Raw genomic sequence first — 26,934 nt, forward strand, 5'->3', positions numbered from 1 at the left:
AGATCCTAGGGGAAGATTCTCCAATTGCCCATGCACCGCCCCTATATCACGCTATTATTAACCGCTTCTATGCTAGCTAAACGGGCTACGATGCGCGGGTTACCGTCACCTGACGATTTCGTGAACTATCGATCCCGCAGATAGCGGTGTCGCGATCGGCTTTAAAGCGCAGGTGCTTCCTCGGTTTAGTTCAGATTCGAATCTCTCCTCGACGTAAACTGTACCCGTGGCTGGTACACTGCTGCTCAAAAGTATCTCGACATTTTCTTAACCATGTCACAACGGCAGGTTTCCTCTTAATACGTTTAGTGGGCTGAAAATAATATATAAGAATATTCTTAAATTCTTCTAATGTTTGTACTATTTTAAATTATACCCACTTAGTTTTGTCATAAATGCATAAAATCCGCTGCTTAATAATTATTATCGATAAAAATTCGATCTCAATCTGCCCTGCGAACAACAACGTTTTTCAGTAGGTATTAGATTGGCCCGAAAGTTTCTTTCGCAATGTGGATGTTTAACAATAGTTTATAGTCAATAGACTGCGGATCTTTATGCATTTAAGAAGAAATTGGTTAGGTGAAACATGAAACAGTAAAAGATTTAAGAAATTCAAAACTGTTGTAATGTTGCTTTTCATGTAACAAAGTCGTTAAGGAGTAAAATCAAGCATAATCAATGCAAAACATTTTTAGTTTGCATAAAGATCCGCAGTCTAATAATCAACTAATACTATTACTAACACTGTAACTATTTCTTTTCTCTGAATTTACATAGCGTTCAATCTAGGTGCTGATTCAAACAAGACTATATCTGCTAATACTATTAATAGACACACAAAAGTGAATTGATTGATAAACATCGTTTAATAGAATGTGTGATCGATTCCCAAAAATTTACCACTGTCCACATACTTTCGTGCGGCAGTGTATCCGTACAGTCTACATGTATAACAGGGATATCGCTGTGTGCATATTACTTCGCGCGCGCGAGATCCAAGATTACATTTGAAATAATATTTCATGCGGTTCGTTATCTACCTTGGAAATGAGCGGAATTTCGGGGTGATTCATTGTACCGTTCAATCTTTCCGAGTAATATAATAACTAATGTCGAATATTAAGATAACGTGCTGTTCCCCAATTCTAATGAGCCCGAGTTGCGGATGCTTATTTTTTACCTTGGTTATGGCATCATTTAGGGCTCACGGTAGGCATTTCTTTTATTTGATCGAGGATAGCGATATCCTTTTTTACGGAATCTTGTAATTGAATTTTTTGAACATGCCTCTGTAAAATGTTCAGTTAGAACTCCTAAAATTTCATTAAAAGTTTACTGACTGTAGCTCGTTTTCTTGAAACAAATTTTTCGCATCTAATCTAGTCTAGGCGTAGACAGCAGATTTTATGCATTTGCGACGATAATGGATCGTTGAAATACAAAGTTTTTAGAGAACACAAGAATTTCTGACTAGAATTACATGTATTTCACCTTACTGAAATTTGGTTGGAAAGAAAAGCACATTTTTATTGAATTTCTGCTTCTCAAAGTTTCCTTACGAAGTATTTCTATGAAAATACGTTTCTCGTTAACGAGCTATCCAGCACGATGGCTATCTAGGGTTGAACGATCCACTCTCTCGATGATCTTGGAATCGTCGAAACGAAAGATCCCGGTGTTCCCAGTCGGCTTCACCGGTACGACTCCTTTTGTCGATCGGCGAGCGAGTGGAAGAAGCGTTTCGCAACGCGTCGCTTAGGTAACGAGGTCGCGTTCGTCCTTTTAATTGAAATAATTACAAGATTCGCCCCGGTGCTCCGGAGCATTTTCCTCGTGAGACTCTCTGCCGATGTTGGCAGCTTCGCGAGGTTGCAACGACTACGTTATTTCAGCTCTGTAGGACCTCTTTATCGAGAAAACGAGTTGCCAAGTTATAATATCTTCGCATCAGCATATATCGCCGCGGATTTCCTGCCGATATCGGTTATGAAGCATCATCTGCCGTCCCATAATATGTTAGATCGACGATCGATACCGGGTAATCGGTCGATCAAAGGAGTACGGGGTGTCCTGATTCGAAGGACAAAGCAAGCCACGGTCTTCAATTCGACCCTGTCGATCAAGGGTCACGCGACCGGCGAGCGTCCGAAGCCGACGACACGAAATCGACCGGCGAGATCGGCAAGACAGTTTTATTAAAATTTTCGATCGGGCACGCCGTAGGGCACGCAGATGCACGCGACACGATGCGACGTAAACGAGCGGCGCGGTGACAGGACACGTGCCAACATATAGGCGACACGATCGAAAATTACGATCGAGAGCAGACCGCGTTTAGCGAGCCAACGAGATCCCCGCGGGAAGATTAAGGCTCCTCTGCGTGCACGCGTGCACGAAACACACGGGGTGTCCGAAAATTTATGCTACCCGGGACGATCCTACGCGAAAAGACGCACCGGAAATGTGACGTTACATTTTCTATTGCGAGCCTCCGTTTCCGAGAAAATCGGACATCAATTCAGCCGTCTCATAGTGTGGTGTTTATGGGCTCATGTTCATGATATAGCGGTCGTTGAATTCATCTTAACGTCATTATGAAATCAAAAAATTAAAATGATTTTTATTTTGTAACGAAGAAAATTTTTTCTGTAATTTGATACATAGAAGTTTGTAGATGTTCAAATACGTTTCAACTTTTGTTCGAAACATTTTCTCTTCAGATTATCGGAAACCCTTGAAAAATCGTGATAATGGAGTGATTCCAACGAAGAGCGGGAAAAAATTGTTTTTGCATGTAAATTATGTTGAAATGGTGTAATTTATTATCTTAAAACTAAGTATGTGGGTCACAAAACTTTTTTATAAGTATATACATATATTTCAAGTAAATTCTTACTAGTAATCTTCATCAGGAAACGCACGCTGCGACTGTTGATGTCCATTTCTACTTAAAAATTCGTTATAAATAAACTGCGGATTTTATGCATTTATGGCAAAAATGGATAAGCACAATTTAAAGCAGTGGACATATTAAAAAGATTTAAGGACATCAGTGTATTGGTTTCAGCTTAATCAGATAATTAAAAGAAGAAAGAAATTTTTATTTCGCTCTGTCTGGTTATAAGTCTTGAATCTGTGCAAATCTATGACTAATTCCTTTTGCACTATCATCACAAACCTCTATAGAATCTAATGATATCAAATGTAGCACCGGATATTACTCAACAGTATATCAAAATCGTTAATGAAGTTTGATAATCGTAAAAAACTTATAGAATGATCGATCATGTTGAAATATTAATTATATCTGTGATAAAGTGCTCTGTATACCCACTTGAAAAGCTTCTGCAATGTAAGAATGTAAACAATTTTCTTAAAACACTTGAAAATCGCTAATGAATGAACGCTCTTTCAGCGACTGTTTAAGAACGCAAAGCGTGCTACAAAATCTCTTGACTTTCGATGAAGTAGAATACTTCACGAGTGAACAAATTAAAACAAAACAATACTGAAACCTTATTCTTCAGACCTTTAACTCGTCGGACAGTAAAAACTGTACGACTTTAGCAACATTTTGATCGACTTTTTTCCGACTTTTCGGCCCAAATACCCCACTGTGCGTCTGATCATGGCTGACCGTTTCTACTTCGAGTGTTTACAAAGATCTCCTCGGAAATAAAGCTTTGTTTCGAAAATTTTTGTTCTATGTTTTCGATGCGCTTTCTCATGTAGAATTATTAGGGCACCCTGTACATGCACATTGACACACGAAGGACCGAAGAAACAGGAAGGATGATAATGACGTTTGCTCGCCCCTGCTTGGCCACGGCGCGGCAGTCACGGTTTTTGAAAAAAATTTCGGCCGACCGACAAAATGGCACGCTGGGAATAAGTAACGTGGCTCAGGTGGCCCAATAATGAGTGGTCCTCGCGACACACAGTAAATTTTCTGTGTCAATACGCCGTGCAGCTGGCAGCTGGGCCAGCCAATCTTAACGAGATCGTTTCGACGTTTCTTTCATTTCGTGTTGCTCCGCATGAACACCTTATTATTGGTTTCGCTCGCCGCTGGTTTTCGGCGTGCTCTTCTCAAATTGGTTACTATTATACAGTACATTACGTGCCACGGTATAATCACATTGAAATTTATTTCTATTAATTTGAAAGGTGGAGGTAACTGACAACCGAGTCGGTTCTGTCGCCGTTTCGGCTCTCTCAATCCAACTCACTTTTCGTTATAAATCGCGCGTTTCTTCAATTCTATTAGTTTCTCGGAACAGGACGATAATTTTAACAAAAATGTTCAATGATTTGTTTTTATTGTATGAATATTGATACATTTCTTTTTAAAAAGATGTGATTTTAACCCTTCGCAATCGGAGCTAATTTAACACTAAACCTACCGAGCCTTAGAAGTAACTGCACACACACACACATTTTCCCTTATAAAAATAACAAGATTGATTTTATTTAGACTTTGTGCGGTTCCTATTGTAATACAAGCTCTACTAAATATAAGCTGTAAAATAAATTTCTTCTGGTATAATTTATTTTATTTTATTTTTCTCGGAGTTCTATAAAATTTTTAAAAGACTGTGCAAGAAGATCCACAATTTAATTACAAACTCGATGAATATTCAAATTAATTCAGTGATGAGATCTAAATTATGTTGTAGAGTGCGCACCATAAATACTTCAACCCTATAAAATTTTAATAGTTTGCCTTTTTGGGAGTAAATTATGCCATAATGGTGCTTCTCATTGCTATAGGTAGCATCATCGAAATAAATATTAATCGTAATACCGTTAGTTTATGGTAATCAGTATCTGGACGAATGAGACTGCTGTTTAATTAGTATTTCATACATGTACGAATTATATGTAAAAATCTACTGCGAAATCTAATGAGAAATCATGTACTGACATCTTCGATTTTAACAATTTTCCAACAATTTTCAATTTCTTCTACTCGATTTTCCTATAAATGCATAAAGATCCGCAGTCTACTAATAAATTTCAAGTTCTGACATTGTAAATACTATATGCGAGTAATTAAAAGTTAAACTTGCTGCTTACCAAATGATGTATTATTTCTTCTTATTACATTGAACGGATGTGTCTTTCAATTTCCACAAAAATGCAAATACCACATGCATTCGTAAGTAACAAAGTAACATTTCCTCGTTCGACTTTGTAATATTATGTGCAAGTCTGAAAAGTTAGAACATGACGGCTCGGAATATTTATAACACGCAGAGCTTGCCGCCGCGCCGCGCTATTCTTATTTATTCAGAAAGTCTCGGGCAGCGTTCCCTCGCGTTTCCTCCGTCCGCGTCGATTAAATTGTTAATTTCATTAGCATGTGGTGAAATTGCCGTATCCCAGTTTTCGCGGCACATGTAATTGAACTGAATTATGCCACCCACGGCAGCCAGTTTTACATCGTAATTCAGCCGGGTGAGCGATGGTCTCGCAGCGGCGTACTGACAATTAGTTTTCATATTTTATCCGGCGGCCGCGCGAAAGGCTAATTGCGTAATTACTCTTAATCGACTCGCTTTTTCTTGGTCGGTGGTTTATTGCGTGGATCAACCGGCCGAGAGAAATAGAGAGGATGAGGAGGAGGAGTTATTACGACTTTTAAGCGAGCCGGAGAGGACTCCGATGGGAAGGGCGTGACGATATCCGTCATTTCCGGTGACCGAGCATATTCCCTTTAGCTTTATCCTGGATACTTTTCCTCGGCGTAACTGCCCCGGACCCTGTCCTTTCCTGTGATGTTTCCTTGATTATAGTTGCCGGCGGACAGCACGAAAGATAAATTGTTTGCAATCGAAACTGAGGCCCTGGGCGATCGTGATCATCGCCTGCATACAGCCTCCCTTGATTGCGATTCTCATTATCCCACCGACCGACTCTTCAAATGTATATTGTGTGCAGTAGTTTTTACGCCCGGTTCACCTGCGACTATCATAACTTCGTGTAATCTTTGTAGCTTCCTTTTTTCGCGACAGTGTGCGAATCTCACCCTAAGAAAACGCAAGCGCGCGCGCACCGCTATGCAAAAAGAAATAAGAAAATATCGTTAATCACCTGTAGAGCCGGGGTTTCACGACGTCATGCGCGTCCGGCACACATTAAGTGTACCGACCTCGAAAATCATTTCCACTCTAATGCAATTAAAATGACCGCTCGGCCGAAATAAAAATGCCGCGTCAATCGGCGCGAGAAAGATGTCGAATAATTTATTAAATAATTCGAGGGAACGGACGGGGACGAGCAAAAATTCGTTCCCGATGATAAATCAAGCTAATATTTCGCAATTCATCAGAAACGGTTACATTTCCATTCGCAAGAACATCTGCGTTTGCATCAACTTCGTAGAAGCCAGCCAGCCGCTATATGTATAAGGATTACACGTCAACACTTCGTGGCGCACAGGCGAATATCTGATTGCCAGTTATGATTAATACTTTCGTAGTTCACGTATGTTTAACCGCTAGATCGTCGCTCTTGATATATTGCCGGAAACGAGGTACCCGCCGCCGACCAGTTTCCTATTCTTCGTTGTCCCGCCATCAACGTAATCTGAGCTGATTCCCGAAGATTGTCTTCGGCTAGCCTTCCCTCAATGGAAAAATTCTAATTACACAACCTTCAGCATTCGTCATTCCTGCGGAGACAACGAAGTGTGTACGTTCACACATTCGTTCGCGAGAAGATCCGATATTTCTCTGTCGAAATTGCATGTGGAGTTTAAAGTTTCATGTTGATGTGTAGCATTATCTTTGTCCAAATTGCATTTAAGTTTAAAGTTTCACGTTGAAGATGCAAGTACCACGAAACAGTGTCGAAGGAAATAGATATTTATTAATGGGTAAAAACCAACAATTTTTATCTTGGGACCGTAAGGAATTAAGGACAATGTTGGTAGTATAATCTTTGTCCAAATTACATGTGGAGTTTAAAGTTTCATATTGATGTGGAACATTCTTCGATATTATTCTGTTTTACTAAACTTTTACTTAACACTAACCGTACCGAGCAAAAAATGCGACTGCTATACACTGTTTTATAAAAATGTTTTATAAAAACAATATGTGCTTGAAGGAAGAAATTCATCTAATAATTTCTAATGGAATTATTCTTGCAACTTCAATAATTATAAGTAGACTGCGGACCCTTATGCAAAATAAAAGTCATCTGCATCGTTTGCGAGAGATAGAAACCAAATTGGATGCTGTTCCTTACCTGAATGATTTTAATAGAGACATCTTCATTGACATCTTCGATTTTTAAAATTTTCCAACAATTTTGAATTTCATTCACTCAATTTTCGTATAAATGCATAAAGATCCGCAGTCTAATTATAAAGTTAAAAAAAATGTGACACTGGTCATTTGACCGGTCGTAATACGGTTAGTGTTAATTCCTCGTTATCCAACGATTAACAGTTTTCACTTGCAGCCTTTTTGCGTTAAACAGCTCAATTGAACGGTCGTAATTCTGCACTTTGTTAAGAAATGTGACAGCCCAATTAGACAGAGAGGTACTAAAGTCATTTGATGCCTTCAGACATATGTAAAATTACTTTATAAATTCTGGAGCTAGAAGAATGAGAAGGTAAGAAATAGTAGTCAGATACGTACAGGTAAATCTCGCAAGAGCGGACCAATTCACGCACCTGCACGGATTTTTCCGATGGTATCTCGGCCGAGGATAGATTTACGACAGATTCAACCATGGTCTCGCGATATTATCATAGCTGCGGGTCACCGGTGCACGACGAATCGTCCACGATCGAACGGCGCTGTCGTTCAGCTCGGTCTCGATGCACGCTCTCTTTCTCTTGTCCAGGTAAAATGCAGGAGCGTGGGAGTCGAAGAAACGCGTTTCCTCCGCGAGTTTCACATGCGTATTCCCGTAAATCCGCGCGCTTTAGCGTCGCTTATTAACTCGACAGGCGAGCGTGTGCCTCTAACGATCGGCTGAGCAAATAACGAGCGCACGTTCCAGGTGTCTATCCCATTGAAGTGCTATGGAACCGTGCCGAACAAATATTCCAACTTTTAGCCGGGAGATTTTCTTCGAAATCAACGGGAGGCACTCATGTTGCATTCCGATAAAAGCTACCTAGTCGGCAAAATCTGTTCAAGCAAATTAAAACCAAATGTCTGCAACCATACTTTGCGAGGAAAAGGCGGTCAAGATGTGTTTGGAATAGGATTTGGTCCTTATTTGTACTGTACGAAAGTTCTAGTCTTGAGTGGAGGGTGTTAGGAAGCCTAAAACTAAATCCAGGAATTGAAAGGTTGCGTACGACATAGCTAGGGTAAGGGCAAGGGCAGAGGTCGAGGATGCGGTACAGTTTGTGACCGAGTAAGTGAAGGATGAAATTTGGAGTGGAAAACGGGGAGTCTATGTCTCATTTTAGATACGGAACGACGTTGGTATAGGACACGAACGGCGAAAGAAGGTCTAGAGGCTTGTCGGATCGGCCAGCAGCGGATCCTTCATCGTAGATTTCGCAAGGTTCGTGGCAAGGGCGCAGTAAAAGTAAACGAGGCATTTGTAACCCGTGTACCGTCGATGGAAATTCCTGGTTTGGCCAGACCCGCAATAGCGAGCCCGTAATAGCGACACAGTAGTCATCCTCTTTAACTTAAATCACGTCTGCACGCACGCGACTCGCCGCGTCCCCGTCGTCGTTGTAGTCTTCGTCGTCGTCGTCGTCTTCGTTCGCAACAAGCAGCTCCTTAGCCGGGCATAATGGCGCAATAAATTACGCCACTTTGTGAACGCAGTTGAAGCCACTATTATACGCCAGCGCCATAACCAGCCGGAAGGAATAAAAATATCCGTGTTTCACCGGCGACGCCGATAAAAGTGACCGCCGATACTGGTCCGCATCGCGCGGTCCTCGGCTCCGTTAACTAACTACGCCAATATGCAATGTTTCTTGCGGTGCTTGATGAGCCTGACGTTTTCACACTTGAAGCTTTCGACACATGCTCGCAGCATCCTGCGATAGATCATCGCACACGGTGCTCTACAAGTTGCATGTAGTATCGATCGAGAATTGGTGTCCGCATCCTTTCCAACGAGCCCTGAGGCTAGCTACTGCTGGTGAGCTTGCAGTTCTTGGAAACCGTGTGCCTGGGAAGATAATTGTTTAGGGATTTGATTGGACACAGAGTTTCGCTGACGAGGGGTTCTCAATTTCCCAGCGAATCCGCTTCGCGGAAAGGAGACCATGACGGATGGGCCAGGTCCGAAACAATGATGAGCCGTCCCGAGACTCGTAACGAGACGCGGCTGGTTGGACGTTGAAATAATAGCGGCCACGACTCGCCGTGGTATCATCGTAATGATCATCGTCGCCGTTCTCATTGTCATTATCATTCTTCAGGCCACTTACCACGGGACGGGCTGAACGAAAGCAGCCGCAACCGGGCGCGAATGAAGTCATCTTCTCTAATGCATCGATGGTTATCCCGGCTACGGCACCTTAAGCCCGACTCAACCCATTTACGACATTACCTGGCGCACCCACACGATGAGGAACGGAACGATGGAACGGGTTGAAAAGAGGTGAAAGAGAAGGAGCGAGACGGGGGAGGGGGGGGGAGAGAAGGAGAAAAAGAGAGAGACGGAGCCCACTGTTATGCATTGTGAGTTCGCGCGCTCTTCAAGGCTCCCCTTTTACAAAATGGCGTAATATGTCGCGCCATTATCCGAAGCCATCCAAGGATCTCCCCTCCCGGGCTGGCAGCCGTCAGAGGAGAGACGGTTTAAACGAACCGCGACCACCTTTTCGAGCGTGACTTTTTGCCAGTCACCGGAGCCGGGACGGTGCACACGCGAATCGCAGAAGAAATTGGAGTGGTTTCGTAAAATATCGTCGACGGAACGTCTTCTTTGTCTTTAGGTCATGCCGGGCTCTTCGCTGAAGATCGCACGTGAACAATAGTCGAGTGGATCGCATTAAACCGTTCGTAAGCAGTTTCTCGAATCGCGAATTCGGAACATTGGTTATTTGGGCGCGGGCCGCTGATATCGAAGCATTTATAACTGACGAGACGTTTTACAGATTACTCGGCAAGCGGCTGCTACAGGCTTAACCGAGACAGGAGAGCCTAATTTATAAAATTGCACAGGGAACAATTTTCTAACGAGAGCAAGGCAGAATGCTTTCTAACTGTTTTCTACGGACTCGTAAGGGTGGCCAACTATTTCGAGCAAAAAGAAAAAGACTCTTAGTGTCCACAGAAGCGAGCTGGCCCTCTCTACTCCTTCCTTTTCTTCCGGCGTTCTCCAACTCAATTTAACCGCCAAATTAAACACCTTTTAGTTCCGTAATTACGTCGGAACAATGGCGGCCAAATAACCGGCGGGAGAAACGTTTCCGAGCGAGTCGGCGAAAGAGAGAGAAGAGGGGGACAGAGGGAGAGAGAATGGATGCTCGTGCCACTGTAAAATCAGCACAAAAGCCTGTCTCGAAGAGAGTTCTCCGCAGAGGAGAGTTCGAGAAACGTGCAATGATTAACTGTTCACCGTGCACAGTGGTGCGGAAACAACAAACCCGCGAATGTGATTTGCCGTGGCAAGCTGTCGTTGCGTCGCAGTCGCAGTTGCATTCGGTTTCACTGGCTGGTGCATCGCGTCAACGCAGCGGCAAACGATCCCAAAGGTGTCTCGTCGGCATTGAACCGGCGTGGCACAGCTGCAACCGACGTCGCCCCCGGGGGAAACGCGCTGCTGCAACGAGCTGCAACGAGGCGGCGCATTAGCGTGATTACAATTACGCCGTGTCGGCTAAGTAGCGGACCCATCGATACACATCCCCCGTTGGCTAGACGCTCCAAGGATGAATCGAAAGCCGAACATTCATATTTCCGCGTGCCCAAAGGATCGCATTTTACCCTGCGCCGCACCGCGTAAAGAGCGCGCTTGGGGGATGCGTCAAAAGAGAAAACAGCTCTCCCTGACGGAGGGGGAGAAAATCGTAATCGCGTGGATTATTGTTTATTGCATAGACTTAACGCGCAATACCAAAAGAAAGCATGAAAGCTAAAAAGAAGAAGAGGAAAGACTCGTCTTCAGAGAAGAGCAAACATGAAGACTGTGTGTGCATCAACTAGGAAGAATAGCATCAATTATTGTCTACTTCACAGGCTTCAAATGGGGTAGCAGAAGCTAAGACGAACGGGGGAAAAGACATTATCACGAAAGAAAAAAAGATGAAGGCTGCAATGTGCAGAAGGAAGATGGAATAGTATAAATTATTGTTCATTTAACAGAGACTTAAAACGTGGTAGCAAGAGAAACTAGAAAATGAATCCCGGAGGAAAGAATTTCACAGATTTAATGCGTGGTAGTAAAAGAAATTAGCATGTTCATGAAAGCCAGAAAGATGAAGAGGAAAGACTCATCTTCAAAGAAGAAGACAGTAAAGGCGGTAATGTGCAGCACGAAGAACGAATCGTATAAATGATTGCGTACATCTCGCAGACTTAACATGTGGTTGCAAAAGAAATAACATATTCATAACCGAAAGAAGAAGGTTTCATCCTCGAAGAAGACGAAGAAGAAGAAATATGAAGACAGTAATGTGCAGCAGGAAGATTAGAATTTCTCAGATTTAACGCGTGGTAGTAAAAGAAACTAGCATATTTACAAAAGAAGAATGGACTCCTACTCAGAGGAGAATAATGTTATATCAGAAGAAACAATTCTATGTGTACAGTATTGTCTATATGACAGATTTAACACGTTGCAGCAAAAGAAACTTGTATGTTCGTAAAAGATAGAAATGAGAAGAGACTTGTATTCAAAGAAGAAGAAAAAAAGGAGCGTATACATTATTGTCTATCTCGCATAAATATTAGAAGATGGGAACACTTTCTCAGAGGTGAAGAAAGCTGAAGGACGAGGCATATAGCAGGAAGAAAGAATCACAGAGATTATTTTTTTTATTTTGAAATTGTTTATTTATAAAGGTCGCATTAACATCGAGGTCATTAGCGACCACTTTTGGTATACAGTTATAAGTACTTCTTTTGTTATCGCAATAATACATAAGTGTAAATATAATTAAATTTTGTAGTACAGGTCTACATTTTTGAGGAAAGTAAGAACGCTTGTAATAATCTATTAATGCAAACAGTTTGTACTTTGCATAAAGATCTGCAGTCTAATAATTACGAAGTCTAAAAAGAAGGAGGACGACTCGTCCTCGGGGTAGAAGGAAGATGGAAGCTGCGACGTGCAACAGGGAGTAAGAATTTCTCAGATTTAGCGCGAGGTGGTATTTTAAAAGAAACTAGCATAGTTACAAAAGCTAGAAAGAGGAAGAGGATGGACGCATCGTTAGAAAGGTAGAAAGACGAAGGCTATACTGTGCAGTTGGAAGAAAGCTGGCGCAAGTGACTGTAAAAGCGAGTGGAAACTGAATGATCGGTATACATACGGTGATCGAAACACGGGCGTTGAAGCTTGCTTGACCAATTGGTCGTACGTTTAGGGTCTCGTGAAAGGTGACGCTGGCTACGAGGCTCGATGGCCATTCGGGCATAATGGGCTCCATGGTCGAGGAGCGTCAGACAAAACACCGGCAACGAAAACAACGAGTTTCGCCGCGGTCGCCATTCTGGGGACGCGTGCAAAGAGACATGCAAATGGCTGAATGGCACAGCTGCGGCTCTCGCAACGACCGCGCGAGAACGATGAATGGTGGATTCCTCCCGTTGTCGTTTGGCCGCCGTTTTCCCGCTGGAAAATATTCTTGCGGAGTTTATCGAACGAGGCGAGAAGACGGAGTGCCGAAAGCGGAAGTAAACACTCGAATTAATCGCCTCGTAGCCCGCGACTATACGCTGTCCCATTCTCCCATTTCCTTCTTTTTTTACCGGAACGGTGGGTGACGGGTCTTAAAGTGGCTGACTTATCCACTGTTCTGGTCTATCAATGGACGATTGAGGAAAGCGGCTAGATGGCCGGGGATATTTTCAGGGGAAACGGCGACGAGCGTGGAGATAGGATCCCCGGAGCCAACGGCGATTTCAATTAAACCGGAGAGATATCGCCTGCCGACGCGACGCGTCGAATTATCCTCGTATCTTTCGCCAGTGAATTGTTTTATGACGTCGATGCTGGCTCGGGCTCTGACAACTTGGTTGCTTTAGAGTGGTCGGGGAATGCGTTTGAAAATAGTGAAAGCGCGGGAATAAATGTGGGGTACAGTTTTCTCTTGGTAGGGAAGCGAAGGCACTAGGGAACGGACGAAAGAAAATATCTCCTTAGATAACAGACTAGTCATATAAGTCCTTGAACCATCCTATAGTGTGTACTTCCTTTTAGAAAAATAGGGGAGTAGAGCTGGGATGGATTTGGTTTTAAGGGAGGGAACAGGAGAGAATAAGGAGGGAAAGAACTAGGGAAAAGGGAGAGGGTTCTAAGACGAAGAGCTAGGAAAAGATAGGGGAGGATTTTAAGGTTGAAGACAAGAGAAGTAACTAGATAAAAACTAGAAAAATGAAGTAGAGAAAAAGATCTAGGAGAGGAACTGAAAAAGTCTCTTCTATAATTTTTTAACAATTAAATTACGAACATGTGTTTACAAGGAATAACGGTTGTAGTTCAGTATACAATTAATAGTTTTACGATATAGAATTTATTTGTTCAGAGGACAGAAGATATTCTGTGGAAATTATGCAACGCGAATCAAATCGTCGAACGATAGTAGAACGCTCGAATTCGCTATGGCGGTTTATCTGCCAGGCGAATTTGTCCCTTCTTCCACTAGCTCACCGCCAGAGTGACCTGTCGTTGTAAAACGTTGCAACCTCTTTTAATTGCTCTCCGCACGTACGCCAAACACGAGGATTTTTATCTCGTAAACCTGTTGCGATTCCACGCGACATGCTAAATAGTTTCAGCCGTGCATACATTTACGCACACGGTGTTGCAAGTTTAATTATCGCCACCGATACATTCGTTGTTCTTCGGCAATGTAATCACCGTTCACTTTTACGGCGTCCCGTCCGACACAAATTACGCCATTTTATTTTCCTCGCTTCGATCTTCTTATTCTTTGTAGCGACATTCTGCTAATTACGCCGTGCTCCTATCTAAGTGCAATGAATTCGTTCTTACGGGGAGATATTTACAACCAGTTTGTCGGCGATTATTTCTTATTTCTAGCAATTAATATTTCTGCAACATCAACGAAAAGCTTTGATAAAGTGCCCGATTTACTCGAGTAATTCCTGCAATTAATAATTATTACAAGATCCTCGGAGATCCGGAGGGAAAAGATACAATTATACCTAATTTACATGTTTGTAAATCGTTTTAGAGAAACGTGGATTCGCATAACGTTCTGTAGTTTAGTTCATCAACATTGAAAAGACCAAACCGAATCGCATCGTTACAGGCTACGGCCCATTAAGTTCACAATTAAAAGCTATCTCCGGAGCGTAACTTTTTTCCCCCTGGCGTTCTAAAATCAACTACGTTCTTCGAATGCGGTGAAGTTTTATCGGCTGACACAGAGCGTGCACCATGCGAAGAGCGTTTTTTGGCGTTCACATTATGCCTCGAAACAAAGTAGCAAACGACCTAGAATTCCGTAAGATTTCCGGCAATAAAGAGATAAAGATACCGATAAACAACAGGAAATAAAGCTACGGTTCTATGTAGACCGCCTCGCCGCATTTCTCCTATTATGTCCCGCGTTTTCCCAGCACACCCTATCGCTCGCCGGTTGCAAACTGTTTCACGCTTCTGCTACTATTTCTAGATGCTCTTGGATTGATAAGCCCCGCGTGGGAGGATAGAGTTTACTCCGGAATTGTTTCGAGTACAAAAAGCTGGCTGCTTCAACTGAATAGAACATTATCATATAAATGTGGATCTCGATTTCGACTTTTACAACGCCCCTGCGGCCGTCCATTGTTTCATTAAACCGTCGTGAACGCATTTAACACGATTCTACTATTTTATCTTTCGCGCGGCGACGCGAGCTTCGAACTTCGACGAGCTTCACGAACTGTTCGAATTTCACGAACTGTGAAATAGACGACTGATAGATTAAACATTTGCACACGGAGATATCTTGACGCGAAACATTTCTTCTGACCTAAAATATTGCCATTTTATTCATTTTATGCAAATTAAACTGACGCAATTCACTCATACAATATTGAAATGTTTACTAATTTATTAAATCTAAACAAATTTAATCAAGTAAATTAGTTAATAATTAATTAATAAAGGTATTTTGCTTAACTAGGACTTGTATTTTGAAATGATTGTGCATTAGTTCATTGTTCGCTGTTGTATTATTTTCGACTTATTACAATGATTAAAAAATGGAGCAAGTACATAGCTCCTGTATCTTGCAATTGGAACACACAATTTTTATTTGCTATGCAAATTTACAGTCTACGTATGATATACGAATAAATTCAAATCCAAAAAGAAATAAAACGAAACCGCTGTGGTTCGAACAAATTTTTTACGAGAAAATCGAATACTGATTGGCTTCCGAGTCCTTCTACCCTCCGGATCCTGGATATATTTGGACCCAGGATATCAAAATGGTTACTCATTTAGTTTCTGATGATTAGACGCGGATCTTCATGCAAAATAAAAATTTTCTTCGTCACTTACAGGACGCAGGAAACGTATAAAAATTTCTTCCTATCTTTAAAAACTGTGATAAATTGAAAATAACATATGGATGTGCTTAAATCGCCTAATTGTTTTACTGTTTTAAATTACATCCACCGATTTTTGTCATAAATGCATCAAATCTGCAGTCTAATGATGATTACACGAACCGAACAGTTGTTTAATTAGAGACAATGGAAAGACTACCGCGTCTGCGTATAAAGAAAATTGATAAATAAAGCAGCGTATAGTCCTAAACGTCATGAATGATAAATTTTAAGAATCGTAAATCGTCCGAGGTTTAATTCGTTGTCTAAGATTGCTTGAAATAAAATGTGCTCGCTATGAAACAATGCGAATCCGTCTGGATTCCTGATCGAAGAGGAATCTCAGGATCGCGAGAGGGGTGAACTGAGAAAGAGTTGGTGGGGCTGTTTCGCGGACTAATTTATTCGTCGGAGCACGGTGATAGCTCATTAAACCCGGAACGCAAGAAACGATCCACGCGAGCGGAGATTCGCGTGGTTCCGTTGCAGACTCGCTCCCAGGATAGAAGCGACGCGACGCCCTCTTCTTAGAAGCACGCAATGGGAAAGAAAATATGGAAACGGACGGGGCAAGACAACGAGTTTAATTGCACGAGTGCTAGCGTCGGCTCGGAACAGTTACAAAGAAATACAGTGCCGACTATTGTCCCGGTAATTACGTAAAGTTACGCTACTCATGGAAGACCTGATTAACGGCTCGGCCCCCGGGTTCCGCTGCGAGCATAAATTTCTGAAGTTCCGCGCGCTATTAATGAGCATTTAAGGACTCGCAATCGAGAAGCGACGCGTTGGGTCTATAGATAAATTACCCCAGGTCAGGATAGTCGAAGACAGTCCGTTTTTACCGATTGCTGCTAGCTGAACTCCGCGATAATACCATAAGACCATATACAGCGCGGCTTAGAAGTTGCAGAGCGGCTTTAGAGTGCCGCCATTTTTCTACTGAAAACTGGAATTTGTAACATGAGCACCTAAATTATTTCCGCTACTATTCAAAGTAAAAAAATGACTAAATAGAATATACATGGTTTTAAGGCGTGCATCTGGTGGTTATAAAAAGAAATACTGTGATTAAGATTTTTACAAGGCCTTCGCATGTTTTGCGTATCAGAGTTGGGCAAAAATTTAATCAACGATCGACGAATACATTTCTACTTCAATCGTCAATCGCAATTAACAATTAATCTCCTAGTTTAGTCGTTGATTACGGTTAACAATTAAATTCCTTTCAATTGTAATCGTCAATCGGATAATTGATTAATGATTAACTGTTAAAACTTCGAAATGAAATACGCAATCAAAACTGTATGAATACTGAAAAAAATGTGAACTGAATTTTTTTTAGATATACAATTTCTGTCAATTCTCCATCCCCGGTCTTTGTCTCTGTCTCCCTCCTTATTACAATTTGTGGATAGACCGTATGGCGGTTAACTTCATCAATCGATTGAATCAGTCTCCGATTTTTCGATGATTCCTTCTTTTAATCAACGATTGACGATTAACTTCATCAATCGACTGAATCAATCGCCGATTTTTCGATGATTTCTTCTTTTAATCAACGATGGACGATTAACTTCGTCAATCGATTGAATCAATCGCCTTTTTTAATCGTACACACTGATCAATCAATCTTGATTAAAATCTTAATCGATTAAACCCAACTCTGTTGCATATTAACATGTATTTTGCATAACGCGATATGGTAGTCGGCGTCGAGATGAGTTCAACGACCTTGAAGTGACCTCGAAGGCGAGAAAATTAGTTCCAGTTTCAAGAATGCAAAATTAATAAAAAGGAAAGAGTAATATATACCATAAACATGTTACGCAACATTCCTAAGTTTGTCTTCGACTCTCGTTTTTGCATTCATTTTGTTAGTTTGCTCTGTTTTTTTATTTTTGAATTGTCTCGAATCACTGGCACCACTACAACTTTAGTCATTTTCGGCATTGTCTACCTTCGTTAATTTTCACACTTGTCGCACCGACGAAATATGGAACCAAAGACAAGACTAAATGCACTAAAGCAGAGAAAATAAAATGTCGGAAGTCGTGTTTACATTTGAAAATCTGAAAGCTGCAATGCCGCGGCGGAAATTGATAATATTTTAGGGTAACGCTCGATGGTATTCGTGGTTTGGATTGAATTTACCTCTGCCGGTTTTTAGCATGTCGGAGAGGTCGTGGGACTCATTAAACCAGGATTAAGCCTATGAAGAACAGGATTAAGAATAAGAGGATCACGAGCTGGCCGCGCTTTATTCGGTGTTAAGGTCTTTCATTAGGCGTGTACTGCCGCGTATTATACGTACGCGCAATTATCGTTCATTAGATACGCGGGGGCTATTCAAGGACCGGGAAGAGTATGCGTGGAATTGCGTTAAGGAGGAGGAACCGAGGGATCAGGGAAACTGTAAATAAAATATAAGGAGCCGAGTAAATTGTTCGCCGGAACGTATCCGCGGAATGCGAAATTTCTGCGATCCCCAGCGACCTCCCCTCACTGCACCTAAACCGCACGAGGATTATAGCGCGCGCGTACACACCTTCGATCATTCTTCTATCCCTTCCACAGTCCTTTAATCGCCGGCCATACGTTGCCGGTTTTTCTGCGGACAAACTGCCGCAGCTTTTCCGCGGACATATCGCTTCCGAGTCACGGATATTCCTAGAATAACTGTGTCCTAAACTGGTATTATCATACTAAATTATTTACCTTGCCGCCCTCCTGAATTATTTCAGACAAACTCTTAGTTCGCTCTCCACGGGATAACATTAGAAATCTTTCGAATTAATAATTTGTATTACTCGTTAAAACAGCTTGCACTATTTATATACATGAATCCCTCATCTTAAATGAAAAATGGGTTTGATCGAAAATTAAAAATAGTTCTCGGGAACTATCGTTTCTTTCAGATTGCAGTTAAGAATTTTTTATCATTAACCCCTTGCCGTACCATTTTTTTTTACAGTTACGGCGATCTTTATCCCGAAAAATGTAGAAGAGAAAAGAAATATTTTTTTGTATGGTCACATTTATTTTAATGCTTAAACGTTGATTACAAACGAATCAAATTGCATTTAATTTACAAAGAAATGCGTAAGATTCATATTTGTTAGACTTTGATTAAAATCTTCATCACGAGTCTGACTCGTTAAAATACGGCAAGGGGTTAATAAAATAAAATTCTTCTCTGTCAAAATGAAAATTGGGTTTCATTATATAATTTTCTTGGTAGCTATCATATTTTTGTTTTTGATATAAATAACTAACAGAGTCTGAACATGTCATTAGAAAATTAGAATTTATATGGAACGTTCGAACGGTGAAAATGGTCCCGAGGTACAAGACTGCTCTCTTAGTCGTAAATAATACCTTGAAAAGAAAAGGAAAATTGATATTTATTGTATATCCGTATTTATGGGCTGAATACAAGTAGCTAATGATTTCAGCAGGATACTAACAAATTAAAATTAGTACAAAACGTTTCTAAATCAAAATGGATCCATTATCCGTGGGATAAGACCGCTTCGTCGTTAATAACTCCTCGAAAGAAAAAGGAAATCGATATTTATGGTACGTGCATATTTATATCCATGTAATATCGATGACAGGGAAATACGAGAAAAATCAGGATAGTCGTATATCGTTTGGGGAATCGATTTCAGTTTGGTTTATGGTTAGAAAGTGGTGTCCTAGAACGGCCGGCACTGAAACGCGACAACGGCGACAAACTATGTGATCTATCTCGGGAGCTCGCCAGCTGTGTTCACAGTCCCGATCCTATCTGTCCGTTTCTATCTGCTCGTATCCTTGTCGCCGTTAAAAATATTAATCGTCCTGACAGCAGGGACAGGATAGATCCCCGTCCGCATCCGTTCACGGCTCGCCTTTCGGACACAGAGAGGTGTCCCTTCAGTCGCCTGACTTCCGTTTGTAATTTTCTTTTCGCCGGCCGCCGGAGAATTATGACGGGGAATTTGTAATCAGTGATCATGATAGCGGCCGATGGGACTCTCTCTCTCTCTCTGTCTCTTGCTTTCTCTCCTTCCTCTTTTCTCTGTCTCTCTCGCGCCTACTCTGTCGTTTTCTTATCCGCCTCTTCGTGACAATGAATAACGTTGGATTCTTACGCGAGTTGTAATTTGTTACGCGGTTGTTTATGGAATGGCCGACCCCGCCGCGCCGCCGCGCGGACCGTCCTACCATTAACAACGATTAGAATGTCGCCGATGATATCTGACATTTTATAAACGCGTGCAAGGGTGTATCTAATTGGCATTCACATCTGATCCCCGACGTTTTTACCGAGCGACGCGTACGGTCAATCCTCCCATGTTCAAACTGGGTGAAAGCGGAGTACTACTCTTTATGAGAAAATCTCGAATATTTCATTCGACTTGGCAAATTTCTAAACAGACATTTCATTACAGAGATGTCGGAAATAAGATCTTCGAGAACGCACCCTGTGTAACGACTATGAAAACCATTTTTTTTTATTTTTTTCCCGGAAAATTGTTGATGATACAGGAATAAAGTCTTTCGGGATGTGTAGATGCATCGTTGTACTACAAGAAAATATTTTTTCAGTTACATTTGTTTATTCATTTATTGGACAGCGTACTACAATGTAAATCTATTCGGTGCAAATGCGAAAGTGGCATTTTATTTGCAACTGCTATAAAGGTTGTTTTGATCGTTGTTTTTCTTGAAAATTATTGACGATATGGATACATCCTAAATATCGGCAATTTCTCGCGAATGGGAAATGTAGTGTGTAAAATGCTTTATCGAATCCACTGTATATCCGTCCGTTGAATTCTTCTGGAGAACATTGTCGGTGAAACTGATAGGACAGCTTCCCGTTGGTTCGCTCGTAAGAAGATGTCATTGGCGATGTTGTAGCACAATGGGCGCTCCGTGACACACGACTCCGACGTGTACGCGTGAATTCCAGCGCGCGGCTGGCCGCCGTAACAGAGGAATGATGTAAACTAGGATTCCAGTGTGTACTTTATGGTGGTACAAGCTAACGACGCGCTGCTCTCCGAGACACACCATTAGCGTGGCGCAGTAAAAACCACCGTGACGAAAAAAGGATGTTGCGTGGCTCAAGTTAATAGGCATCTGAGTTGCGTGAACGTAAACACGATTCCACATTGAATACTTTCCACCCGGGGTAGCCGCAACGATGATGGCTTGATTAGGCCAGCGGTACAGGAGGAGAGGCGCGATGGTCTCCGAGATTTATCGACGACGATCGTTGGGAAACCCATGGGATCCGCGTTTCACGCGATTTTCCTTGCTGCGCGAACACTGTACAAGCCGCTACTGTTTCCGATTCGCGACTAAGAACTTTGAAATATTGTCACGGCTAAATAATGGCTACTTAATGTCGAAGCTTGAGATAGAAACGAAGAAAAATCAGTGAAACTCTCTGATAGATTTAATACATGAGTATTATATGTGACCTTTCACGATGTTTATGGCCGCGCGCACATATTTACTGGTTCCTGGAAAACATTCGACGCACTGTTGGAAACATTTACCTGCACTTATATTGCAATCCCGAGAGGCCCGCTCACCAACAATGATTCCCGCGATTTGACTTGGTAATCAGTTTCTAGCTCGAAAGTGTAATACGTTTTACGCTGCGGTAAACTGACGTATTATGACTGTAGACTGTACGCTAAGCGGCGTGTGCATAAGAGCGTTCACGAGTGCACCGCGTTCTCCGGTCGTCGGCACGAAACCGAAAGTCACACTGCCGTCCGTCAAACCCTTCGAAAACACACGGATTCTCGTTTACAACAAATTGGATAGACCACGCAATTCCCTAGAACTGAATCTCTTCAGGTTAGACAGGTGTTCTTGAAGATTGAACGCTAACAATAAGATTGAATATTACGAAACGGTACTCTAGTCGGTAGTCAAACCACGAATAACATTTGTGGGTGCAGATCAGCGACAATGTGGATTTTTATGCATTTATGAAGAAATTGTCTGGGTAAAAAACAGGGTGGGTCGCCACATTTTGTTATATCTTTGTTGTTTTTAAAAAATATTTATTATTATACCCACAATTAGTCACAGTGTAATGGCTCCAGATTCATTAGAAGAATTTAGAACAAATGAATGACATCAATTCTTCAGTACGAATCTACTTCAGCGATTAGTATAACAGTATAAGTAATCTTCTCGTAGAAACACGTTATTGTTGAAAGTACTCGAAGTGACGCCTACATGACTGCAAGTCACGTAATCATATTATACGAAAACGGCAACAAAATCATTATATAAATGCAATAAAAAGAGAGAAAGAGAGAGTGACTACTATACACAAACCTTTGTAACGATTTTACGATCCTCTTAACATTTATTGCTTTATAATCGCTACTTGTCCGCGGGGAACAAACGTTGGGCGATAATTACTGTGATGTGAGAGACAAAAACCACGGGACACTATAAACAAACGCTTTAATTATGAATACTCCAATGAACAGGTGTTGCGTCAAGTGTTCGCGAAAAAATCAAATTAAAGAGACACATAAATCAGCCGTTTGCGGGTCAAATCGATTAATCACTTTCCCAGTTTTCTTACGTTCGGCTGGAACATTTGACGTGTGCTGAAATTTTTCCTCTTAAAATACAATACATTTCCTTAATAATTAGGTTTGATACCGCGCCAAGCGTTGAAGAAAATTTTTAAAATAAATATTCACTGTTGCATCGATTTTCCCCACTTTTTAGTTTGTTTTTGTGTGTCAAACAAATAATAATCACAAGGTGATACGCAGTAAAGAGAGGGGATGTCCAAAATTAGTCCAATATTTAGATTTATTTCAACATAATACAGAATTCAATATGAAAATTACGAACAAGAGAAAATTTTTACAGATTATCTTTAAATAGTTGGCGCGGATAGTTGGAGTTATCTTTCAATAGTTGAAAACATGATAATAATTAGACAGCGTAATAAATTAGACAGTGGTAATAATTAGAAGAATTTTAAAATAGTATTTTCAACCTATTAAACATATTAAGAAACAATATGAATTTCTGTTTCACTCCAGTTTGTTGCAATTCAGTGTAGAAAATTTTTATTTTGCATGAAGATCCGCTGACAAATAATACATTATATCATACAACGAAAGTAGGTACTATTCGCTCGTGTTCATGGTTGCAAGTATGAAGAAAATGGTTAAGCAGAATAGTGATGCGGATTGAGTGTAATACAGATCGACTTGAACTTCCACTTGGCCTTATCTAGATAAGAAACGAACTATATGTTGTTGTAAAGAACAAAATTCAGTTAATATTATATTATAGATGGCCGAGCCTGGTACTAAACTCTCTGATGATGTAGAAAAATGTTAGATTCGTTTTTCGAGGACAGCGATTTTTGGTCGGCGAACCGGGTTTGCTTCCCACATCAGCGTGTCAACGTTAACTATCTAGCGGCGCGTAGGTAGTGACAAACGAGCATCGAATCGGGAGCCCGTCCGAATAGACGGTACGCGAACCGGCTGACCGAATAGCAAAGGTCGATTGCGTGCCAGGGATCGATTATAAGAGGTATCGGCTGTAAATCCAAAGAGCCGCGAGATAAATCACCGTGGCGCGAGGTTTACGCCCGTACGTGTTAACAGGCACGCGGTTTCCTCGGCATAGTCCGCATTGCTTGGCTTCATCTTCCGGCGAGGAGGAATACTTTCCTGGTAGTTAACCTTCTGCGGTTCCAGTGTGCCTCATAGCCGCGGAAGTTGACGGACACTGTGGTCAAAAGGGTACAGTCTCGTCCACAAGTCATCTAACACTTGCCGGAAAATCAGAATTTACGCGAGGCTACCTTCTACTACACTTCAAACTACAGTATATCTCTCTGAAGAATTTAGATACATTCAGATTGATAAAAATCCCTCACCTTCTTTATTTCTCTATAGTTCCGCGCAACTTTGAAGTCACGTACTGATGTATCAATATTATTTAGTCTCATTTTATTCGAGAGCGGATCCTTGTGTAGCCACTACGAAAATCTTTGAATTTTTTCCCGGAAAATTGTTGATGATACGGGAATAAAATCTTTTGGAATGTGTAGATACATCCTGAAGGTATTAGAAAACATTTTTTTTAGTTTTTTAATTTTTTTTTACCTTTAGACCAGGCCTGGTCTAAGGTAAGAATAAGTAGGAACGACGGAGGTTAAATTCTAGATAACATTGGACGGTCTCGAATAACTTTTCGATCCGCCAGCGCTGGAATTGCGTTCGGTCGAAGCAAATTGACGCGTTCCCGGTTGCAACGTGTAGCGGCTTCTAATTACGATCTTCTCATAGCGTTCGCCGGGCTGTCAGCCATCGCCGCACCGCACCGGTTCCGTTTCGTTAGGTTCCTCGCTCGCGCGGAATGCTTTACGCGCAGTAAAACCGGGCCAGGCCGCAGCTTTGTTGCCGCCGTTTACGATCCTAATTTAATTTCGGATAATTTCGCGTTTCGTTGAATTGCTCGGCACGCGTTGCCCCGGCCAAACCCGGGGACTAGAATTATTTCGTTATGCGTGAAACCCGCGGAGACGCGCTGTTCGGGACACTCGAGCCGCGAGCCGATTATCAAAAATCCCAGCCTCCGGTATTTTTCAGCGTGACCTTTTTTCCTTTTTTCGAAGCTGCGGATATAAATTGCCGTGATTTTTATCGCCGCTAACTCTTGCGGCCCGCTTCTCCTCGCTCCCGTGTGCGTGCGGTTTCCAGCCCCGCCGAATCACCTGGCGTAATGTGCTCGATCGTAAAACCTTAAACGCGCAATTACGCCCGTAACTTTCGCTTCGCTCGATGGAAAACGCTCGTGCATATTCGGCGCCGGAACGCACTGCCCGCGATGTCACATTTTGCGGACAAAATGGCCGATTCTTGAACGCCGCGTATACTGCGCCGAGAGGTTCGAGCTACAACTATATTTTTACGTTTTCGTACGATGTTGATTGAAACGAGATTGCTGAAACAAAAGCATAGAAAATGGGATTTCGATGAACTCGCCGAGCAACCCTTACGTCAATATCCGAGTATTCATTTTCAATTTGTCTGTATAATTGTTTGTATGTTCTTCTTATATGGATAATTGTAAATTACATTTATATTTGAAGTTTAACGACTATAATGTTACTAAACGTCGCAGGAAATGTTAGATATTGAGGTGACAACACTGTATTTTGATTTTGTATAATTCTGATTACAATATGAGATGAAGCGAAGAAATTTATGTAACTATTTTCTATGAATCTTTATCTTATAGTTTCAATTGTGAAACAAGCAATTCAAAACCAATCGTTTCACTGGTAGCGGTAGAGTTAGAGATGAAATAATCGTGAATTAATTTTTAAATTTTCGGTGCAAGGCAGCTTACAGTCTGGTTCTGTGAAATCGAACTTTCCTTTTGGCGTAGTTTTCATAAGAAACTCGTGAAAATGGAATCTGTAAAAATCTGCTGTAATATATATATATATATTAAAATAGTAGAAGATAATATGAATCTTGTGTGACTAGTATTAGACCATTTTGTTCTTGCTTCCGACGACATGTATCGAGCTACCCACGTTTTCATAATACCACGAGCAACAAGCAATCTACAGTTGGTCCAGTCTAACCAGTAACACCAGTGCACTATCATTTGAATAAATTTCTCATCTACAAAATTGACATTAATTAAAATACATATTTGCAACATTATTTATGTCTATAAAAATCTACATTCGCAAACAAGACACGAGCGTTTAAGTAGCTCAACCCAGCATCTCGACGAGTTTCTGAACTAAGTATTCAATTCTCCTGTAAAAACTAGACACCATATTTCTTACCTGCAATTTATTTACAATCGGCGCGAGTCGAGCTTATCAATAAAACCGCTACCTTATCGTCAGAGGTTGAAAATAGCAGGAATTCAAGCTTTCGCTGTTTCCCTTGCCCGTTATTTGGCGCTGAGCTCGGTGCCAGCGGCTCAGCATGTGGTTCCCTCTGCGGCAGAACGTCGTACTTGTGTTCATCCTTGCCGCGTATCCTGGAATGTCCTTTTTATCCTGTGTCCCGATGAAATCGATCATCTTCACGAAAATGAACAAAATTCATCCCATTCGCTAGTCCATGTCCAGACAAAGTAGACCAAATTGGCATTGTATCACCACTAATTCCGGATTCGAGAAGAACATTTAAAAAATTTCGGAGGTCCTTGGCTCCAAGGATATCTCGGCAGGGATCTTCTTTTCCATCGGGATTATCCTTTGGTGTTTCACCGCGCAGTTCGAACAAGGCTTCAAAGAATTCTGTGTGAATCTATTATTCTGTTTCATAATTTAGCACTCCGAAGAAGGATGCTTCATTTCATTTCATTATTTAGCACTCATAAAAATTGCAATAGAACGATAACGATCCCTTCCATTAATGAATGATAGTCCTCGAAATTATTGTTTGAATAAAAAATACGATAATACGAGAATAATGGAGATCGTCATGGATCGAAAATCAACCTATCAGCCTACTTCATAATTTAGCACTCGTAAACATTGTAATAGAACGAGATGCTCAATTTCGTTAAAGAATAATAGTCCTCGTTGTTGAAAATCAATACATTTCATAATTCAACAGACATGAAAATTGCAATACATGGATGCTCCATTTCGATAAAGATTGATAATCCTTGGGACTCTTTGATAGTCGTTGTTGAATAAAAAATGGTTAATAAAGGATAAACCAGAATCGTTCTGGATTGACTATCAATCCATTAACTTATTTTTTAATTTAGCACCCGTAAAAATTGTAGCAAATTAAGGGTTCTCCGTTTCATTGAAGAATTACAGTCCTCGAAACCCGTTGATAGTCGTCGTTAAAAAAGAATTTGTTATTAATGAGGGGATAACGAAAATCGTTATGCATTGAAAATCAGAGGGGGAAGAGAATGGAAGGGATGTAAGAGGAAGGGGGGCGCTGTGCAAATTGGATTGTGTAGTGGCATTAATGGCGCCGTAATTGCCACAATAACAGGCGCATTGCGATACGCGTTCAACACGCGGGCCTGTTCTCATGTGTACGGCTACCAAATGTTGCTGACAACTAGAACAAAAAAGAAGAATTGCCGAACAACCCCGATCCCGCCATTGTAACCAATAATTACGCCGTCTACGTATGTATTGTAATTAAACAAAGGAACTGGCGCGTGC

At 41.4% G+C, this 26,934-nt stretch overlaps 2 protein-coding genes across 6 annotated transcripts in view; both read left to right on the forward strand.

The window, feature by feature from the left end:
- Window positions 1–26,934, forward strand: part of Mesr6 (misexpression suppressor of ras 6) — a 764,580-nt gene that overhangs the window by 126,647 nt on the left and 610,999 nt on the right. The gene's annotated exons all lie outside the window — the stretch shown is intronic.
- The window catches only part of LOC143208885 (uncharacterized), a 284,265-nt gene that overhangs the window by 112,682 nt on the left and 144,649 nt on the right, over window positions 1–26,934 (forward strand). The gene's annotated exons all lie outside the window — the stretch shown is intronic.

Source organism: Lasioglossum baleicum, chromosome 5 (assembly GCF_051020765.1).
Source record: "Lasioglossum baleicum chromosome 5, iyLasBale1, whole genome shotgun sequence".
NCBI lineage: Eukaryota > Metazoa > Arthropoda > Insecta > Hymenoptera > Halictidae > Lasioglossum > Lasioglossum baleicum.